This window comes from Rhinopithecus roxellana, chromosome 9, assembly GCF_007565055.1.
Source record: "Rhinopithecus roxellana isolate Shanxi Qingling chromosome 9, ASM756505v1, whole genome shotgun sequence".
Classification (NCBI taxonomy): domain Eukaryota; kingdom Metazoa; phylum Chordata; class Mammalia; order Primates; family Cercopithecidae; genus Rhinopithecus; species Rhinopithecus roxellana.
The window spans coordinates 74,636,604-74,660,643 of record NC_044557.1 but is presented as its reverse complement, the minus strand read 5'-3'; the positions used below and the strand labels follow the sequence as shown (position 1 = coordinate 74,660,643).

The window sequence follows — 24,040 nt, the reverse complement described above, 5'->3', positions numbered from 1 at the left end:
TCTTACATATTTCTGCAGCCCTCAAAATTCATTGTTCAATTTTATTTTTTATTTTAGTTCTGCACTATTATATCAACATAAAACTGTCACTATTAAGTTCAAATAATAATAAAATAATTGTTGTATCATAAGCAAATAGTTATAACCAGTGTCCTTTACAAATTTTAATATCTCATTTGGTGCATTTTCCAGATCTTTAATAAAGTTATATAATAATATGACTAAAACACTGACCACTGATGAGAATAGCCACTTTCTTCTGTAAGTATTTACAACTTATTGCCTGCTATTTTTGCCATTTGTCTCTTTTTATACACTAAAACTCTTTAAATTGAAACCAAACTAAATTATTTTTATGGTAATTTTATTAGACATTCCACCGTCTTTTTAGCTAAGAAACAAACAAAAATGTATGTAACTCTATTTTATAATTCTGCAGTTTTTCAGTTTCTTTCACTTTTTATTACTTGTTTCTATGTTGTGACAAACACATAGCCTGTGTTTAAATCAGAATATAAACGCCTATAAAAATTACCATACTATATATAGCATTTGTTATCATTTACAGATTTTCCATGGACAAATGTGTTTTCTTTAATTTCAGATAGAGTTCAGCATATGCATAATTTGTATACTGTTTCTTTCCATGTATCTGTTTTCTCCCTGTCCTTCATTCATTTATTAATATCTGACCACCATCTTACTTATTTCAGTTTATTCTAAAATGTCACATGTGACTAGTACTCATTAATTGGATATATTCAAATACACCTGCTCTACAACTGCCTAATGAAGACTTTTTATCTTGGTTCTGATGTGAATAGTGAAAAGAAATGCAAATGTTTACATGTAAGGTATTGGGTGACACTATTTTTCTTACATCTTTACTTATTGCTTGCTGTCCTGGCCATTTAAAAATTATTACTATTCAGTTGAAATATTAATGTTGAGGTTGGGAGTGCCTCTTAGGACAGTCAAATTTAGTACACAGCTAGCAAGACACATCGCCTAAAACTAGGTGATTATCTCATGGTTTTCACATTGCTGTTGTGGCTATGTGTGGTCTTCGATAATGGAAGTAATTATGATATATAATATGACAAGACAATGACAAGTTTAAAGAACACATCATTTTAGTTTTTCTCTAAGTGTATGTATGTATTGATTTTATTGTACATATTTAAGATGTATAACATGATGTTTTGATATAAGTACACATAGTAAAATTACTTCACTCAAGCAAATTAGTAATTTTTTACCTTGCATTAGTTACCTTTTATTTTGTAGTGGAAACACCTGAGATCTACTTTCTTAGAAAATTCAAGTACACAGTACATAATTAACTATAGTCATCACATTTGATCTCTAGACTTATTTGTCCTATGTAATTACAGGTTTGTTCCCTTCAAACGACATAGCCCCATTTTCTCCCCTTGTGCATAACTGGTAATCACCATTCTACACTCTCTCTGTTTATACATATTTGACTTTAAGATTCCACCTAGTAAGATTATGGAGTATTTTTCTATTTGTGGCTGGCTTGTTTCATTTAACATAATGTCTTTTACATTAATTCATTTGTCTTAAATGATAAGAGTATTTCCTTTTTAAAGACTCAATAATATTCCATTTTATAGATATATATGTATACATACAGAAATATATGTGTATACATATAGAGAGAAATAACTATATATAGATAAATATGTATATCTATAGAAAAATATGTATGTATGTTTATAGGTATATATATCAAAATTTATTAATTTATTTTTCTATTGACATGTAGTTTGTTTTCACATCTTGGCTATTATTAACAATGCTTCAGTGAAAGGAAGTGGAGCTGTCTATGAAATGATTTCATTTCCTTTGGATATATAGTGAGCAGAGAGATTACTAGATCACATGGTAGTTATATATTTGATTTTTCAAGAACTTTCATGCTGTTTTTCATAAGGACTGTACCAATTTACACTTACAACAATAGTGCACAAGGGTTTCCATTTCTCTACATCCTTACCATCACTTGTCATCTCTTGTCTTTTTGATAATAGCTATCCTAATAGGAGAGAGGTGGTATCTCATTTAGGTTTTACTGCCTTTCCATTGTGTTGTTCCTTTCGTTATGCAGATATTTTTGAGGTGAACCCACTTGTTTATTCTTTTTTTGTTGTTGTTTTAGCTTTTGGAAAAACATCAAAAAACAATGCTATTGCCAATAGCAAGAATATTTTTTTCCATGTTTTCTTTTAGGAGCTTTAGGACTTCATGTCTTACATCTAGGTCCCTAATCTATTTTGAGTTGATTTTTGTGTATCACGTAACATTGTACCAGCTTCATTCTTTTGCAAGCATATATCCAATATTACCAGCACGATTTATTGAAGGGAGTATTTTTTCTCTTTTGTGGTTTCTTAGTCAAAAATTAGTTGACCATATACTCAAACTGAATTCAAAAACACATCACAAATATTATATACCATGGACAAGTGGGGTTAATCCCTGAGATGCAAAGTTGCTATACATTTTCAAATTAATCAAGGAATCAATTATTCAGTGCAATCCTATCAAAATTCCAATGGCATTAACAGAATAAAAAAATTTAATGATCATCTCAATAGAATGAGAAAAGGTATTTGACAAAGTTCACTTTTTTATGTTAAGAACTGTCAACAAAATAGGTATGGAAAAATTTTCCTCTGCATAATAAAAGTCATTGGTGAAAACCATAATAAAAGAGGAAAAATGAAAGCTATTTATCTAATATCTGGTATAACACTAAGATGCTAGTCTCAACACTCTATTCAATATAGTACTGAAAGTACTAGCAAGAACAATCAGATGAGAAAAAATAAAGACATCCAACCTGGAAACGAAAAAGTAGAATTATCCTTGTTTGCAGATTACTTGATCCTACATTTAGAAAACCATGAAGTCTTGAAAAAAAAAAAAACCTATTAGAAGTAATACATTGAACTGAAACCAGTAGGATACAAAATCAATGTACAAAATAAGTTACATTTATTTTCTTTTTTATTATATGTTCAGGGGTACATGTTAAAGTTGGTTACGTAAGTAAACTCGTGTGACAGGGGTTTGCTGCACAGATTATTTCATAACCTGGGTATTAAGCTCAGTATCCAATATTTATCTTTCTTGCTCCTCTCCCTTCTCCCACCCTCCACCCTTAAGTAGAGCCCAGTGTCTGTTACTCCCTTCTTTGTGTTCACGAGTTCTCATCATTTAGCATCCACTTATAAATGAGAACAAAAGGTATTTGTTTTTCTGTTGTTGCATTAGTTTCTTAAGAATAATAGCCTCCAGCTCCACACATGTTCCCTCATTTCTTTACTGAAAAAGGAATTTAAAAAATAACCTATTTACAACAGCATTAAAAAGAATAAAATATATAGAAATAAGTTTCACTAAGAAGTGATAAATTTATATACTGAAAACTGTAAAATGTTGATTGAAGAAATTGAAAATGGCACAAATAAATGGAAAGAAATCCTGTGTTCATGGATTGGAAGAATTGATGTTAAAATGTTCATTCTACCCAAAGTATAAAGTACAGATTTAGTGCAATCTCTATCAAAATTCCAACAGCATTTTTCACAGAAGAAAAAACTAAATTATAAAATTTTCCTGGAATCACAAAGGACCCTGAATAGACAAGGTAGTGTTGAGAAGGAAAACCAAAGATGGAGACATCACATTTCCTGATTTCAGAAGATGTTACAAAACTATAATTATCAAAACAGTACAGTACTTGCATAAAAACAGACAAAAAGACCAGTGGAACAGAATACAGAGCCAGAAATAAATTTGATTTTAATAGAGATTTTTAAAACTCCATTTAGTAGAGAGTCTTGGGCATCACAGTACTGGTCACAGAATGGGATACAAATATTCACCGCTTCCAAATTGTGTTCAACTCAGCCAAAAGTATGATGACATGATGAATTCTGTTTTATGATATAAATAAAGGTGTATTTTGAATTTTAAACGAATAAGCCACATTCTCGTTTATAAGAAGAGAAAAAACGTTCATATCCCAGGACATGAGAGATGAGTAGTAAACATCACAGATCTTATAAGCTGGTCAATTGAGCTGAAAAGTTAAAGGCCTGAAAAACATTTTTTCCCCCTATCCTACAAATAGAATTTTCTTTACCAGAAAAGGAAAGATGAAATGTGACAATTTAGATTTTTCATTATTGAAAAAAGAAAATTAGAAGCTGTAAAAAATAAGAGAGAATACATAATTTATATCCATTTCCAGACCCAAATCCACTTTCAAGCCATTCAAATACAGACTAGGCATAAAATACACAAGGAACCATCTATTACTTTCCCTCTAGAAATATTAAACACAGAGATGCTTTACCAATTAAAGTTGTCTGAAGTGAATTTTCTTGCTATTAATCAATATCAATATAAAGATGGTTCGAAGGATAATGCCAATTTTTATATTCAAGCTTCTCTCAAGCAATTTAAAATCTTACTAAATAATCACCTTCAAGATCATTCTACTACTATGCTCATTTTCTTTCCATGGAAACTATAAAAGGAAGATAGGGCAGCAAGACACTCTCCCCTTCCACTTCATAACAAAACTGAAAGTAAATAAAATAATGTTTCTCTCACAGAATGAGCATGTTGGGTAATTATGACTTGAATATTTCTAAGTTTGTAATTATAGAATTAAATAAAACTAGCAAATAGATGTCTTTGTGTTTATTTCAAAAAAAAGATTTTTCCCCAAACACAAAATTTCTTTTTGTAACACTGAGCATAGTATTTATAAATAAAGCTAACATGTATTAAAGTAAGAAATTCATTATTACATTGTCCATATAATCAAAACTTCAACTTTGATACTGACCATCTGAAATAAAACATGTGAAGCATATGCTGGGCTATATAAAATTGTATGTAGAGAACAATGGAACTATGAGATCAGCACTCATTGAAATACCCAAATTACTCAACCCAGGTGCTATAATAATTAGAACATGAGTTTTTTAACCTTCAGGCTTTAGTGTGAATAATACATACTGAGTGAAAATATGTTTATTGTTTATACTATGAGTTTAATCAGGCAAAGAAAAGACATTTAGTTACCATTTCAGTCTCCACGATTAGGCATTGTGATTTTTAAGACAATAAGAAATTCACTCAAATGAGTTAAAATTTTGGGGGACATAGAGAAAAGAGGGCAGTCTTTCACCAATTAAAACATCTTTGTTTCCAAATAGGCTTATAGAATAGTGCCAGAAGCACTAATTGATTAATTAATTATGTGATTTTTGCTTTGAGAAATTTCTGTTTCTCAAGTGATTACTTTTCCAGTACACTGTTAGCTTCTCTATGTCTCCAAAACACCTAGCCCTATTTGTCAAAACAATATAAATTTAATCAGTCATTTAGATGATTGATCTGTGTTCAATTAATTTAGATAATTTAAAGAAAATTGTTGTTAGCCTGACTACACAAAAGGTACAATTTGCTTTTCTGGTGTCATAATTAAAACTACTTAGTTTTATCATCAACCATGTAGTGTATGTATGTATGTATGTATGTATGTATGTATGTATGTATTTAGGGTCAGAGTCTCACTCTGTCTTCCAGGCTGGAGTGCAGCGGCACAACTGCACTCGTGGCTAACTGTAACCTCCACCTCCCAGATTCAAGCAATCCTCCCACTTCAAGTGATCTTCCCACCTCAGTCCCTAGAGTAGTTGGAGTAGCTGGGATTACAGGTGCAGGCCACCACACCCAGCTTATTTTTGTATTTTTAGTAGGGAAGGACTTTCACCGTGTTGGTCAGGCTAGTCTCAAACTTCTGACCTCAAGTGATCCAACCACCTCAGCCTCCCAAAGTACTGGGATTACAGGCATGAGTCACCGTGCCCAGTCCCATGTAGGTTATATTTTAAAAGCAGTGAAACAAATAGGGGATTTCATTGTTGTTTAAATGTTTCTGTATAGAATGATATAATGGAGGAAAAGAGATATGCTTATCTTCAAAATATTTTCAAATGTCTTATTTGTATTTAAAATAAAGATCAATTGGCTTGAGGAAAAATTAACATGAGAAAAAATTTACAAAATTTCCTGTATAACATTTGGCTGTTGCTTTTGTGATCCATTTAATTAAAGACTTTAGGAAATCTGTGGGAAGCAACAGATTTTAGACTTCTCTGCAGAGGTTATTGTATATCTGAGCTCAGCGCTTGAACAATTACCTCACATGCTATTAAGTTATTTAGAAAAATACATGTAATGTTGTGACAGACAATCATCAAGAGAACAATCTCCACTAAGTATCAGACACAGACTATTAACCTATCAATATAAATGTAAAACATGAATATAAAATATAAATACATATATAATATAAACAAAATATAAAATAAAGCATTCAATATACTTTATCTCCATAACCCAAGTAGAGTTTAAATGTTTTAGTCTTTATAAATCTCATTCTAATGTCTTATTGGGACTAGTTTTTCATGTACCTCATAAGAAAATTAAAAAGCCACTCATTTAAGAGATCCATGAATAGTTCAAAGTGAATTATGTCCCACAATATGAATTGTCTTTTTCTATATTTGGCTAAACACAAAAAGTAATTAAAATTAGTTACTAAACATTTTTCAGTTTCATAGAGTCATTTTGTAGTGTACTGATTTTCTAATATAATACAGTTGCTCTTGATATACTGAGTGTTACTAATCAATATTAAATGTGATGTTTTTAGCTTCAAATAATAGGACCTAATGTAATAAATTAAACAAAACCCAAATATATTGTCTCTATAAATGGAAATTCGAGGGTAAAACAAACCTCAAGTATAATTGGATTGAAGGACTCAAATTCCTCTCCATATCTTAGTAATGTTTTGTGTTGCCAAGCATCATTTCTTTCTTTGTAAACCAGGCTTTCTGTAGGTAGAGAACAGCCTGATACTACTAGCTGCTGCTTCACATACATCCAGCTAGATAACTTAGTCAAGACTGAGAGGAGCTGACTTTTCAAACAATAGTTTATGCATCAAACAACCCATTCCAACCTTCTTTTGAATTAGTACGCTACCCTTGTTCTACTCATATGTTTTTGATAAGACTTCCAATTATACTCCTTCTCAGTCTTAAAGTTAAATGGAATTTTAGTGCTCAGTTTTCAGGACATAGTGATTAGTTTGGGAGAATGAAAATGACATATTAAGGCCAATTACAGGTCTTTTCCTGGATGTTTGTATTTTGACTTATAATTATAGGAGCCAGGAGTCTTCAATTAAAGCATTCGCTTTATACTAGTGCTGCAATTATTGATTCTGTCTTCAAAAAGCAGCCCAAACGTAATTTGCATAATGTTTTCATTTATGGTGATGAATCGATAGGCAGCAGGTTATTAATTAAAGTAACCCAAATTAACAAATACATATGGAGGATCTGCTATGTGTCAGGAACTGTTTTGGATGCTACAAACTTAGACAAGAGATGATACAGTCACTTTCTTTATGCTCATACATGGATTTACTCAATGCTCATAGAAATTGACCACCATGTTGGCAGATAAAGATGTTGCCTGAGTAGTGCAGTGGTTCTCAGTTCTATTAAAATTAAAGTTTCCCCTTCTATAAAATTAATATTTGTAATTCTATCCACATAATAAGTTAAAACAAAATACTGTATATTTAAGTATATAAATGCTATTTGAAACCAAATGACTATCAAAGGTTCACAAAATATTCCCGACATGCAGTGCTCCATCCCAGGTTTTGGATCCCAAAAGAATGAGGTGGTTTCATTGCATGTGGTAGTTACACATGTTTGTTTTGTTTTATTTTGCCTTTAACTTTCCAAATACCTGTCTATCTTATCTGAGCATATTGAGTGTATAAAGATAGTAGTTCAGACATGAAAAATGCTTTTCTAAATTTTCTCAATAATTACTTCAATTTATTTAGTTTGTATGACAGAAAAGTTTTTAATTTAAACACTCTATTGCAATTTTGTTTTACTTTCTTAAAATATGATGATCCATACACTACATTCTTCTAGATTTCTTTTGATGGCTATAACGGGCCACTTTACAGTGGCATTTTTAAGCTTCTGTTGATCTTACATTTGGCTGAATTTCTTACAGCTACTAAATGAAAGATGCCAGATGAAAATGCTTATTTATACTCCAATTATTTAAATCCTGGAGAAACAAATTCGTTTATAGTGACAGAAAGCAGACTGGTGCCTCGTTGGGGTTTGGTAGTGGTGTGTGGTAGAGAAAAAATGTCAGAGACAGCAGAAAATTTTTGGAGGTGATATACATATTCACTTTTAAAATTGTGATTATTTTATGGATGTATGCATATATCAAAATTCATCAAATTGAACATTTAAAGTGTGTGATTTAATATGTGCCAACTATGCTTCAATATTACACGTTGCAAAAAATTATTACAATTCTACATGATAGTAATGAGGCAAATATCCCTTAAGCAGCTTTAAAAAAAAAAAAAAAAAAACCCAGGATTGGGTATGGAAAGATAATTAATATGGCATGGTTTAGTATAAGAACTTATTTGATCACATTTACTTTTGTTTATTTATTTATGCATTAATTCATTCATTTTTCGAGACAAGGTCCCTCTCTGTTGTCTACGCTGGAGTGCAGTGGTGCCATCATGGCTCACTGCAGCCTTGGCCTCCTGGGCTCAAGTGCTCCTCCTACCTGAGTAGGAATAGCTGGGACTACACGAGCATGCCACCATGCCCAACTAATTTTTAAATTTTGTTTAGAGATATGGTCTTGCTATAATGTGTTGCTCAGGCTGATCTTGAACTCCTGGCCTCATGTGATCCTCTGGCGTCGGCCTCCCAAAGTGTTGGTATTACAGGTGTGAGTCACTATGCTAAGCTACATTATTTTTTTAAGTACCCTTTGGGTATTTTATTTTGGTTTGTATATTAATGTGATATGTAGGGAGCTGATAATGCTGCATCCTATGTTTTCCAATCCAAATATTATGGGGAAATTGGAACTGGATTTGTAACAACCATTAGGAAAGTTAAATATGAATAAGGGCATTGCAAACCTGAGAATAAATATTAGAATTGATCACTGCATTGAAATTCGCAGCATGGTAAAATTTTATTGCCATGTGTAAACAAGTCCAGCACCTTTTTAGAGTTAAAAACTCTAAGTTACAGTTAAAACTTTAATTGGCTATCATCTTAAGAATACACTATAAAGAACTGGCAGCACCCTAAAGAAATATGGTGTTTAAGCAAGAAAATTTGGCCGGAGCAATTTGGCAAATCAAGTAAAAGGCAATAATTCATCTGCCTTATATTTCTTAACTGCTTTAAAAGTTTCACAAATATTACCTTAACAATGATGTTCAGAGAAAAAATGATACATGAATATAATGCTACATTCTATTCAGGGAAGGCATTCTTCTTAATCCTGTAAATATTAAGGTCGTATAATTATGAGTAAATATGTAAATTTGTAAATAAAGTATTGATGAATGTATTATATATGAGTATAAATGATAATGAGTTACGCTGATGAAACTCAAGAGAAATATTTTTTATTCTAAACTGACCCTTATAGATATTAAATGGTTGAAACAGAAGGAAATACTTTTATGTAAAAGCCATATGCAAGTTTTAATATCTGAACATTGAAATTTGAATTCCAACATTGGTTGTCTTTATTTTGGACCAATCTTGTGAACAGATATTTTTAGTGGCATGAATGTAAAGCAAAAGCATAGTCATTCTGGACAGGACTAGTGCACACCACAGCGTGAGGGTCTGGAATTTTCCTTGAAGGAAGGATCATTCACATTGACAGTTTTCCTGAAATGGGCATGGTTCTGAGGCAGAAAATGAGAACTAATTAGGTGGGTCACATGCAGAAGAAGAGAGGGTGGGTTTTGTTTGTTTTTCCTCTAGTGACTTGTTATTCGAACCTGTCAAAGATATTAAGAGCATTTCTAGTAATCCAGGATTGATTTCTGGTGAGAACAATACTACTCTCTAGTGTTCCTTCAGAAAGGAAAAAAAAAAAAAAAGTGATTTCTTGGTTGCCACTTAATATAAAGCAATTAGAAGAAAGAACCAGGGATGCTAATCTTTTTGAACAATACACACAGTACTGATAAATGTTCACTGAAATTAAAAGCCTGCTTAAATTATTTGAGTTTAGAATCTAACTCTATCGTACATATAAACCCAAGTGGTTTGGGATAAATTTAATATACACGTGTTTTTCCTATAATACAACTTTTGTGAAAATTGAGGTAAATTGTACCTTCTTTGTACATATTCACTAATGGTGACACTGCTGTGGTATGATACTTGAATTGTTAGCACAACATGTCTATATCTGTAGCAGCTGCATCATTTTTGCCTACATTGTAGCAACTGATTCTACTTATGGTTACAAGCTTTAACTATTTTTCTTTTATTTTCCTTTAAATATGTTTTTGAAGAGATATGTATCTATATTATTTATGAATTTTAATTCATTATGTTAAATAGAAATGAGAAAATTATTGTTATCAAAAGAAGAATTCATTCTAACAGAGCTGAGAATCACTGACATAGTAGACAAGAACTAGTCAAGGAGTAGCATCATATGTTATCTTTATGTTAAACTACATTTCTATTATGATAAGTCTCCTTTAAAATGTTCCAAAAATCTCAGCTGGATCTCAACAGAAATAAGGGAAATTTGAGAAAGGTCTTGGGACTTGATAACAATTAGAAAAAATGAATATTAAAAGTATTTCTCATTGATGAAATGCTTATTGGCTAAAATAGTTTAGAGATGAGTTCAACTCTGATGTAAACAAGCTGGAAGTATCTAGCATTCCTGTACCTTCTAACTTCATGGAAAATACCTGAAGACTGACCTCTGAAAAATCTTGACTCCAGGCATTGTTTTGGAAGTTAATTAAATCTTTCCAGCAGAATTTGGAATATTATCACATTTATCTTGATGAAACTTTCATATAAATGTGTTCAAAGTACCTTTAAAACCATAATGAGGAGTATGACTTCGTTTCTGGATATTTCACTGAAGACGATTCTAAGCCTCACCTTTTCTTTTCTCTTCTGTGCACAATCTGGACAAACTGATAAGAAAGCCTGGGTGTCACTCCTTTGGCACTGGCAGGAGAGTTAAACCACATGAGCCCTTTCCAGCACAGAGAAGCTCTCATCTCTGTCCCATCCCCTAATCGCAATAAAAACCCAGGCCAGACTTCCCTACTTGGTTTCTCAAGCCATTTATGACCTGCCCTGCTTTCCCCAGATACCTCAATTATGTAAGTAATAAACCTTCTCATATCCACTTGGGGTGTGTGTGTGTGTATGTGTGTAATCAACAGTGTAAACATCCAAACTAAATCTTGAGTGGGGGTTCACCTGCCTCTGCAGAGGGTTGGGGGGCGCATAACAAAAGTAGAAAGACAGGAATTCACTGGGCTATAGAGAAAGTTGTATGAATTGTTTGTTTACTTGCTGGCCAAGTGTTTGCTTAATGAATGGCATATTTCAGAGCTATTTGGTCAAAAATATGCCTTCTATATAGTCTAGCTGTGAGTTTGGAAGGAGATGCCTTGCAAGTAGTTTAAGTATCAGTGGCTGCTGTTATCTACAAAAGCTAACTAATACACTATGGTTGTGCATTACCAAATTGATGTAGATAAGTTCACAACATATACACAATCTCATTTAGTCTTCACCATAGAACTATGAATTAAGTACTCACTAATTGTAGAGATGAAGAAATTCAAAGTTACTATAGCTAAATAATTTACTCAATACACACAAGTTAGAAGTGAGATTCAAACTAAGTTCAATTCCAAAGACCTATTCATAATTGTCTCATTGTTCATATAGCCTTTTATTTTAAACCTTTAACAATTAAATTATAATGAATTCTAATCAGGAAACATTCCTGTACTAACATTATTTAGCAAAGTTTATAATGAATTATAAATGGAGACCAACTGAGTGAAGGGCTTTATAATTGCACATTGAAAAAAAAACAAGGTGAGATGTGACATACTGGTAAAATGTAAATAAAGGAAAAGGAAAAAGAAACAGAAAACATCAGATTTATTCTAGGTTAAACTCAAATCTTACATTCTTTTAAAATTGGTAAAATTGTATAATTATTTCTATATTTGTATATTATTAAATATTCTCCATTAATTGATAGTCATTGTACTGATGTCTTTAAATACGTGAAGTTGAAAATTTGCAGGCCGGGCGAGGTGGCGCAAGCCTGTGATCCCAGCACTTTGGGAGGCTGAGACGGGTGGATCACGAGGTCAGGAGATCGAGACCATCCTGGCTAACACAGTGAAACCCCGTCTCTACTAAAAAATACAAAAAACTAGCCGGGCTACTGGGGAGGCTGAGGCAGGAGAATGGCGTAAACCCGGGAGGTGGAGCTTGCAGTGAGCTGAGATGTGGCCACCGCACTCCAGCCTGGGCAAGAGGGAGACTCCGTCTCAAAAAAAAAAAAAAAAAGAAAAAAGAAAGAAAATCTGTGAAACATTGATTTTGTTCAGTTCCCAATTTTATAAAGAAAAATTAAGCAGTACCATAATTAGCAATACATTTTTCTACAGCTTGCTATTTTTTTTTAATTCTCTCCTTTAACTTGGTAGATCTAAATTTATTCAACCCTTAGTACCAGGCAAATTAGAGACATAATACAAAAATATTTATTCTCGGACAATCTGTGTTATTTAATGAGTACTTCCTTTACTACAAATTGCACAAAGGTATAAGTGGGGAGTCAAGGTGAGAAAAATGTGGTCAATGTCAAAATTGACTTCCTCTTCTTTCAGTTTCCCTGCCAATATCCAGTAAAATAATTAACAGTAAAAAGTAACATCTAACATTTGTTGAGAATTCCTTATCTATTAATTTTTAAGTCACTTTACATGTATTAACCTATTTATCTCTCACAAAACTCAAGATGCAAGTACTTACTATTATTATTTTATAGATTAAGAAATTGAGAAGGCTTTTCTTTATTTTGCCAAAAGTCATAACTACAAATTTTAGAGATGGGTTTATAAGGCATATGTCAGAGTCTATGCTTTTAATTATTTTTTATATTGCTTCCCTATCATGGCAAAATAACACAACTTTCAAAATGTAACAGGATTGTGCTTTTTAATTTTTTTTTTTAATTACCTTATCCATCCAATGCTTAAAGAGGTTTAATGTTCTAAGGAGATAATGAGAGAGGCTCAGGTATAACCAAGTCTGTTTGAATATAGCACTGATTTTCAACTTTCCAATTGCTTTGTAAAATCAATTAAGTAGATAATAAACTCTTTTATTTAGAAAAGTAGTTCACAGCATTTAGAAAGAGTATGAATTGACTCAGAACTTTTATTTCAATTACACACATAGAATAAAAGATACATGTATATACTGGGTCAAAATGTAAAGTACATCTTTTGCTAAGGATAAAAAAGTTTTAAAAATATCCACTGGGTCACGATTATCACTGTTTGAGCTCATTATTTAAATATTAATAACTAGCATACTAAGATGAGAACTTATTTAACCTAATTTTTAAAATCTATAGAAAACTGGCCGGTAACCACATTTAAAGATAAAAGACAAGATGCTTTCAACTTAACACATGGAACAAGGCAGGGGTGTTCTATTTCACTACTTTCATTTAATGTTGTACTGAGGTTATTGTATTAGTCTGTTCTCACACTGCGATGAAGAAATACCTGAGACTGGTAATTTACAAAGGAAAAAGGGTTAATTGACTCACAGTTCTGCATTCTTGGGGAGGCCTCAGGAAACTTACAATCATGGTGGAAAGCAAAGGAGAAGCAGGAACCTTCTTCACAGGGTGGTAGAAGGGAGTGAGTGCAAGCAGGGGAAATGCCAGGTGCTTACAACACCATCAGACCTCAGGTGAACTCACTCATTATTATAAGAGCAGCACGGGGCAAACAGCCCCAATGATTCAATTACCTCCACCTGGTCCTGCCCTTGACAGGTGGGGATTATAAGGATAAAAATTGTCGGTGAGATTTTTAGTGGGGACACAACCAAACCGTATCAGTTATTGTCAATGCAATTAGGGAAGAACAAAAAAATACATAAATATGCACACCGAAAAGGAAGAAGTAGAACTGACTTCATTTGCATGCAACAAAATTGTCTATGTTGCAAGTCTGATGAAATTTACAAAATGAATTTACTAGAATGAATCATTGAATTTGGCAATGTTGCAAGACATAGGTCAATACAGAAAAATCAAGTATATTTATATGTAAGCAACAAACAATTGGAAATTGAAATAAAAAAGAAAGACCCCTACAGTAGCATCAATACATGAAATACCCAGGGGAAAACGTGAGCTAATTGATAAAAAACTTCTGTACTTAAAATACAAAATATTATTGGGACAATTTAAAGAAAATCTAAATGAATAAAGGAATAGCTTTGTATTGTTTGGAAAGCCAATATTGTTGAGATGATAATTATTGATAAATTGAGCTACAGGTTCAAAACAATCCCAATCATAATTTCAGCAGGAATTTGTTATTATTGTTGTTGACACTGACAAGCTGATTCTAAAACAGAATGGCCAATACAACATTGAAAAATCCTACGTACTTGGAAGACTAACACTACCTAATTTTAATAATTAGCATAAAGCTACAATAATCAAAAATAGCATGGCAGTAGATAAAGATAGACAAGCAGTTGAATGGAATAGACTGAAGATCCCAAAAATAAAACTAAGGATAAATTAAAAAGTTGAGTTTTGACAAAACTGTAGAGGCAATAGAAGGGAGAAAGCATAATATTTTTAACAAATGGTGCTGGAAATTGGCTATCAGTATGCAAAAATAAATGAATGAACTTGGTCCCATAGCTCACATCATAGACAAAAATTAACTCAAAATTGTTGATTCATCTATTATAAAACTTAAAACTATAAATCATGTAGAGAAGGGTTCCCTAACCCCAGCCCATATACTGGTACCTGTCTATGGCCTGTTAGGGACCAGGTCACAAAGCAGGAGGTGAGCGGTGAGTGAGTGAGCATTACCACCTGAGCTCTACTGCCTTTCAGATTAGTGGTAGCATTTGATTCTCATGGGAACCTGAACCCTACTGTGAACTGCACGTGCGAGGGATCTAGGCTGCATGTTCCTTATGAGAACCTAATGCCTAAGGATTTGTCACTGTCTCCCATCACTCTCAGATGGGAATGTCTAGTTGCAGGAAAACAAACAAACGAAAGGCTCCCACTGATTTTACATTATGGTGAGTTGTATAAGTATTTCATTATGTATTACAATGTAATAATAATAGAAATAAAGTGCACAATAAACATAATGTGCTTGAATCATCCCCAAAACCATCCCTCGAAACCCCTGTCTGTGGAAAAACTGTCTTCCATGAAGCTGGCCCCTGGTGGCAAACAGTTTGGGGACCACTGTGCTAGGCGAAAATGTAGCCTAAAGTCTGTGTGACCCTAGGTTAGTCAACAGTTTTTTAAATACTGTACCAAGATGCAATTCATTAAAAAACAAACTGACTCTGCTCTTCAAAGCTATTAAATATTGCAAAATTTAAAAAAACAATGAAATTTTACATGATGTAGGTAAGGTAAATTAAGTCCCTTTAAGCAGCTTTTCTTGACCTAAAGATGAGTATGGAAAGATAACTAATACAGCATGGTAAAGTACAAGATTGGTACTTCAGAAATTTTAAATTTAAATACGATGTTGGTGATTTAACTCATGTGTGATCATTCATAATATTCTAATCTCTCTATGGTTTATTTTCTTCACATATACAATGGAGATCATAAGATCTGTACTATGCAGTTGTTGTGACAAAACTGTATATGATTTACCTCTTTTATTTCATCCCTACCTCCACTCCCCCAAATTATTTCAGTGGTAATTTACATTAAGAAATGAATCATAAAGTTTCCTCATGAGAAATCAGCAGTTAATTCAACTCAACAAAATGTTGTTTTGTGTTTACTAAATACAAAGCACTATTCCAGATTCCTTGAGCATAAGATTAGGCAAAAGTTCCTGACTTTATGGAGCTTACATTCTAGAGATAAGAGATGTTTACTAAAACCAAGTGCATATGGCAAGTCAGATTCTTCATTCTTTCAATATGTATCTATTATCTCCTGTAGTTTTAAGTATGTCAGAAGATGCTAAATACCACAAGAAAAAGAAGGAAAATGGGACAAGGACTTAGAAGACTGGAGGGAAAATATTTTATTATTTTATGTAGAATAGAGGAAAGGGAAGAGTCCCCTCATAAGCAGATTTTATCAGTGAAAATGAAGACAAGAATAAAACCGAGGGAGTGAGTTGTGAGGATGTCTAAGGAAAAAACATTCCAGGAGAAACAGTAAGTGCAAGGATTCTGAGGCAAGAGCACGTTAGGCTTATTCAAGACATTTAAGGAGGCTAATGTAGACATTTAAGGAGGCTAATGTAGAGGGGTAGAGCAGCAGCTGATATAGCAGGCAGAGGGCCAGAAAACATGTAGCTTTGTCAGCTATTTTATTAAATCTGCCTTCTACTGAATGAATTTGAAGATTCTGAAGTTTTGGCACAGCAATTTCATAATCTGACTTAAACGCTGGACTCTATGACCACAGCCATTTTTTTCTGTAGCTTTCTGACACAACTATGTGGATGAAACACATGAGACAAGTGAATTTTTTTTGAGTAAGAATCCTAAATTCTAGGTTAACTAAGTTATCATATCTATATTACAATAATTCATGTTGCCTAGACTAGAAATAACACTAACCAGCCTATTCCATTCTTTCTTGATTCTGGGTCTGATTTCTTACTTGATCTTTTATAAGGAAAATAAGGAAATAAGATATTTTTTTTTTTTTCCAAATCGTCTGAGATTTTTGAGACCTCTGAGCCTCTAGTTATCATACACTTCTCAGGTGGTGATTTCTATCCTACACTATCCCTACACTCTCATGTTGAGTAGAGAAGTACCAGGAGATATCCTGGGCTAGTCACCTGAATGTTAAATTTATTCGACTCAGCCCTTGTTGTATAAAAGATGTCCTGCCCCCTTCTGATGATCAGAGTCACGGACACGTTTCTTTTCTTAATGACCTTTTGGCACAAAGAACACAAAGAAACTTTGGAATATAAAATTTAATGGAACATTCACTATGTTCCCTGATGTGATCTTTCTTGTCTGAAAACCAGTACCTTTAACTACACAGAGCCTAGAGTTGAGAGAACAGAAAGCACAATTGCACGTGGATCACTGAGAATGCCTATAAGAGGAGGCTCCTACTTCTACACTTGGGTTCTCAGATCCATATATTCTATCTACTGGAGACATGGCACTATTTACCAATCACTGTTTTGGGATGAATCTTGTATCACAGGGAAGGGCACCTATCCTTACAGAATATCATCACCAAGCTGAAGTCCCAGCTGCACTTTCATTAGTCTGTTTAATCACATTATCAGGAAAGCAGTTGTCTGGATGGTCTGAAGGGTGGAATATGTAAAGAGTCGTGTTCATTCCCTTGGCCACGTACATTCAGCCACAGCTCCTTTGCTATGAAATTGTTCCCTGTGTTTGAAGTAACCTTACCCAAGACCATCCTTGTCAATGGATCAAACACCCTTTAAAAATGTGAATAGTGGTGCCGGGGTCCAGCCCTAGCGTGTCCAAGGTACCCCAAAGGGGAGAGGCAAGGTGGCGAAAGACAATAAAGACACCAGACACAACATGCAAGAGGACACAGACAAGACTGCAGCCCAGCAAAGGGCTGACAGCCCCGAATGATTTTTACTACAAGCTTATATAGTATCTTATAGAACAATTGTCAATTAGTAGAGCATCAGGCGATTACATAATTATAGAACAATTGTCAATCAGCAGAGCATCAGGTGATTACATAATTATATATAGATTATTAGGATAGTCTCAGAAGTACATCAAGAACAGTTCTCTTCATAGATGGTCAGTATGTTCTTCTTTCCTTGGTTACCCTTTTGGGGAATAAGCAAGCTTAATGGTTAACATAACAAAGTCTTATATTAGACTTGGTGGCTCTTGCGGTTACAGGTGCTAGAAGGGACTATTGTGTGGTCTTTGAGGAAATGGTCATAGGGACAATTATAGTAGCACAATTGGTTATAGGCTTAGAACTGGCACAGCAGTCTCTATTAAGTGCAAGGTTATACTTTAACATTGATTATATAACTATGTACAACAAATTTCTTTTTTCTAAGTTTAGTATTTTACTTTTATTTTTGTTTAGGGCACCAAATTTAATATCCTTGTCGTCTTACTGTGTCCCACAAACTTAAATCTTTTTATAGAATTAACCTCTCATCTATCCACACCATTTTTTCACCATTTATATAATCCCCAGAATATGAAATAAGTTAGGAACTTAACCATGACAAATTTTGCATAGAATTTTTGCCTTTAGGGAAATACCATATTTCCTTTTATCTCTTATGTGTTTCCATCACATACCCCCACTGGCCATTAACCCATATTGTAGGGACAGGCCCAGGGCCAAATTTTCCGAGGGTAATGTGGTAAGATCTCTCTTCTATCTTTCCAGCTCATGGGTATTGCCCCATTTTCCAAGATCTGGAGTGGGGGTGGGCAGTACCATTACCGAATGAGTAACACTCCCCAGACCTCACCGTGAATCCCCTCCAATAGTTATCTGCATATATATGATCAGCCAAATGCAAAGCAAAATAGCATAGATTATTCCAGCGATACAGAAGAGCCCACCAGCGCCACCTGCTGCACAGGCCTTGGAAGTGGCCTTGCCAACATCCAGAGGGCTCTGAGCCTTGCTCGAGAGCAGCCTTATGCGATCAGGGTCCGGGCCGTCCCTCTCCTGCATGGCCTGCGCCATAGTGGTGTTTCCTGAAACCTTGCTGGCAGGAAACACAAACCCATACTTGGAATATGGGCCAATTCCCATCAGAAAGAATCACTTTCACTTCTAAAATAAAAAAAAAAAATTCAATGTATTCAATTAGTCACCAAGTGACTGATTGTTCCCTTTAGGGGGATGCTTCTATTAAAGTGTGGATCTCTGTGATTGTAGTTTGGATCTTCAGTAGTGACAGAATACAGACAAGATTTGGTAATTGAGGTCCCATGATTATTTACTCCATTAATAGTCTCTACCCTTACTACTACAGCTATTCAATTATGTCAGTACTAGGATAGTTAATGACCAAGACTGGTTGATGTTGAAAGGCCACATCGCTGTGTTTACTTGATTATCTTTACTCACATGGTGGATGCTCTCTGATGGTTATTAACGTCATAAAAAGACATTCACACTTTGGATTCATTCTCATTGGTCTAGCCATATTCTTTTTTTTTGGATTACCTATACCTTATTATCTAAACTTTTTCTTAAAGATCCCTGAGCAACCATCTAAAGTATCACTGCTCAGTAGTTGATATGCGTATTTACATTAGGCTCTTTGCTTTTCAATATACAGTGATGATGAAGTGCTCTTATCAAACTTGTACCAATTAAGAGAATTCCATCTCCATAAATAGAGTTGTAGCGTAGTAGCTGCCCAATATCAACTTGTACCACACACAAAGTTCAATTCATGAAACAGGGTTAGATTTTTCTCCAACAGTCACTAGTCAAAATATGTTCCTCACACACACAGGTGGTCACACCTGTGAGCTGAGGGGTATACATTGGGAAATGATATGGTATCTGGATTAGTCAGGGTCCTCTAGAGGGAAAGAACTAATAGGATATATATACACATATATATCCTGTTAGTTACATATGATATCTATATTATTAAATATATATAATTAAATATATATATATATATATATATATATATATATATATTAAGGGGAGCTTATTAAGGATTATTAACTCACATGATCCCAAGGTCACAAAATAGGCCATCTGCAAGCTGAGGAGCAAGGAAGCCAATCTGAGCCCCAAAGCTGAAGAAACCTGAAGTCTGATGTTCACGACAGGAAGCATCCAGCACTGGAGAAAGATGTATACTGGGAGGCTAAGCCAGTCTAATCTTTTCACATTCTTCTGCTTGCATTTTATTCTGGTCGCACTGGTAGCTGATTAGATGGAGCCCACCCAGGTTAAGGGTGTGTCTGCCTTTCCCAGTCCACTGACTCAAATGTTAATCTCTTTTGGCAACACACTCACAGACATACCCAGGATCAATACTTTGCATCCTTCAATCCAATCAAGTTGACACTCAAGTTTAACCATTCACAGTGCCTGATATAGGGAAGATGACACTGATGTCTGGATGACTTACATGTGCCTTCTGCCTTTGCTCATATCTGATCCTGAATGGATTGCTTCTGGGGCCACCCAAGTTTGTGGGTTTTTAAGTCTTGACAGAACCCCGCACTTTAAGGATATTTCTGGCAACATAATCACTTGATGTCCCATAGATAGGCATTTCGTCTCTAAAAGTGCTTAGTAGAATACACAATGATGGTTTTGGAATAGTGTATATTTAACAGTGTATATTCCCCTGTGTTTTGGTCAAAATACATGACCTATGTCGTGAATACACTAAAGTCCATTCTTAGCTTTCCTTAATGGGCCTGTCAGCAAGTTTCTAACACTATAGGGTCTTCTGAGTATTTCTAACACTATAGGGTCTTCTGAGTCATATGGCCCAAGTGGCAGACATGCCTTTACCACACACATCACAGAGCCATTTATATTTTGTGCATGATTGAAAACTGTAAACTGAAATCCTCTCTGTCATTTGTATTTATATTTTGCATATGATTGAAAACTGTAAATCTTCTCTGTCATTTACAAAATGTGCTAGGACAGTATGCCCAAGTGTAAAATCTACTCTATCCAGAACGTGGAAAGACTTAGTAGGCATCATGGTGAATAAAATTGTGGGATGTGATAATTCTTCCCTTCTGCTGATGGACATGGTACCATATAGCCTATATCATTGCCCCACTTGAAAACTTCACTGATATGTTTAATCCCTGGATATTCAGTGGGTTTATCTCCTATCTTTTGGAATTCACATCTTACCAAACTCCAAAGCACTTTTCAGTACCAGCACATTCAGTCTTATGAATAGTATGACATCAATATACTGAATTAAATAGAGATATAACAGGTACCGTCTTCATGCATCCTTTGGGTATCTAAGATGCCATTAATATCTGGTATTTACCCCCTAGAAAGTGGGAATATTCTTTATTTGCTAACTTAGATGTGAAGAGTAATTTCAGAAACAGGCTTGGTATTCATCATTATGATAACTCTTATCCCCAGGCCAATAAATTGATGTGGGGATTTTAATCAATGCTCAAGAATGTCTATTAAAATTGTACCAAAGGGAATATTGAATAGAATTACTCTACCCTATTCCTCCCACTAAGTATAACTAAAAACCCTGGACAAACAGAAGAAGACCATGAAAAGATGAGAGAAGAGGGAGACAGACTAGGGATCTACGGACCTTAGGATCAAGGGCAAAGACAGTGATTAGTTTACAGGGTTTCTTTTTGTCTGATATACTCAAAACTTGGAACTCAAGAAGCTGGAAACCAAGAAAGAAAATCAGGTACATAGAAAACAAGCAAACAATTTTAAAAAATGGCCCCTCAACGTGCCTAATGTGTCTAACCAAAGGACCGGGAAAGTAACATCCAAGGAAGACAGAAGACTTGAAGAAAAAGTTGACTACTCTAACCAAATACCACACACAAAAAAACCATGCCCCACTCCTACCTGTACTATCAAAGGCAAGTGGATAGCATAGACTTCCATTACCAACAGACTGTAATGAGGTAGGGTATTTTTTTTTTAAAGGCTAAATGAGAATCAAGGACTTCCACCTTTGCATGGGTAATAAGTTACCACTCTCCCCTCAAAGTCACTGGGTACTATGTAGGAAGTCTGTCCCTCCCCTTTTCTATTGGGATGATGTCAGAGGAGGCCTAGTTGAGAGTGAAATTTTACCAATACCCATTAGTAATGAGGCCAGCCCCACCACTCTAATGCCAGTGATACTCACATGAGGAGTTTAACAAGGATCTACTACCGCTCTCAACAGGAAGGTATCTGTGAAAGACTACTGAGAAGTAGATACTACCATCCCCATTCAATAGCATCTAAATCCTGCTACTGATGTGTTAATGAAGGAAAAGTGAGAAAACTGGACATCAGCCTCTATCTGGCAGAGAAGAGGCAATAACACCCTTCTCCTGTTACAGCAGTGTCAGAGACAGGCAGCGATACAAAATTTTAATTTGATTGAGAGGTTCATAACATAATAACCAAAATGTATAAGTTTGTAATGAAAATTATTTATTATACCAATAACCAGTGTGATCTCAAATTGAATGAAAAAAACTCAATGGATGCCAACTCATTAATGATGGATATGTTACAATATCTGACAATATTTGACAAAGATTTCAAAGCAACCATCATCAAAAAAAATCACAATGTGCAGCTACAGACATTCCTGAAAAAACAGAAGCTTCCAAAAATAAGACCACAAGTCTCAGAAAATACATAAAACATTTAAAGAAGAAATAAATGTACACTTTTAACTACATATATAAGGTAACTGGAATGTTGAAAACTCAATGGATGGACTGAAAAAGCAGAACGGAAAACACAGAGGAAATAATTAGCGAACTTAAAGATAGACTAGAAACGAATCTGAAAAGCAGAGAAATGGACTGGGAAAGGGCTAGTAATAAACAGAGCCTCAAGAACTGTGAGATTATTAAAAAGTACCTAATATCTACCACTCACATCATAACATGCATGGAAGGAAAGAGAAAGCAGGCAAGGCTAAAGAGCATTTGAAAACAGAATAGGTAAAATTTTCCAAAATTGACAAAAGACAAGACAATGGAATCAAGAAACTGAGTGAACCCCAAACATAATAACCCCAAAGAAACTCACACTTCATCATAATCAGCCTCCAGAAAACTACAAACAAAGGAAAGTCCTGAAAGCAGCAAGAGAGGAATGACACTTTACCTACAGGGTAAAGCTATTTGAATGACAACAAGTTTCTTACCAGAAACTATTGGGGCCAGAGGGAAGTGTCACAGTATTTTTCCAGTGCTGAATAAAAAGGAATTGTCAACTCAGAATGCTATATCTAATGCGAATGTTTGCTGAGAAAAATGGAGAAATTAAGACATTCTCAGATGAATGAAAACTAAGAAACACTGTTGTCCATATAACTATCCTAAAATAGCTAAAGAAAGGTCTCCAAATAGAAAGGGAAGGATAAAAGAAGGAATCTTGAAACACCACAGAAAAAAAATAACAAAACAATAGTAAAAAATAGTTAGATTTATTCCATTATTTTTCTCTTGTTTCTAAAGAAAATTTCTCTCTCCTCTTTCTAAATTATGTTTGACTTAGGAAGAAAAAAAATTAAAATACTGTCTGATGTATTCTAAATGTATTCTGATGTTAATTTTATGTGTCAACCTGCCTAGGCTTTGGGCCCAGTTCTTTGGTCAAACATTAATATAGATGTCATTTTGAAGGTATTTTGTAGATATTATTAATATGTATAATATGTTGAATGTAAGTAAAAGAAATTCCTCTTGATAATGTGGGTGGACCTCATTCAATCAGTTCAAAATCTTTAGACAAAAGTTGAGATTTCCTAGAAAAGAAAGAATCCTGCTTTAAGATTGAAACATGAAAATCTTAACTGAGTTTACAATATGCTAGTCTGCCCTACAAATTTCAGACTCAAGCCTACAATATAAACTCTAACTTAAATTTACAGCCTGCCAATCTGGTTTATACACCTTAGGAGGCTCAAAATCTCTGCAGAATACTGAATGATACATATGTAGATAAAATATTTAATACAAATATATTAAAATTATTAAGTATAAAATAATATAGAGGAAGATAGATTTATACACTTCACTTGAAGCAGTGAAATTACACC

The 24,040-nt window shown here is 34.1% G+C and overlaps 1 pseudogene; it reads right to left on the bottom strand.

The window, feature by feature from the left end:
• The window catches only part of LOC104664224, a 165,690-nt pseudogene extending 146,721 nt beyond the window's left edge, over positions 1–18,969 (bottom strand).
• Positions 18,970–24,040: the final 5,071 nt, after the last annotated feature.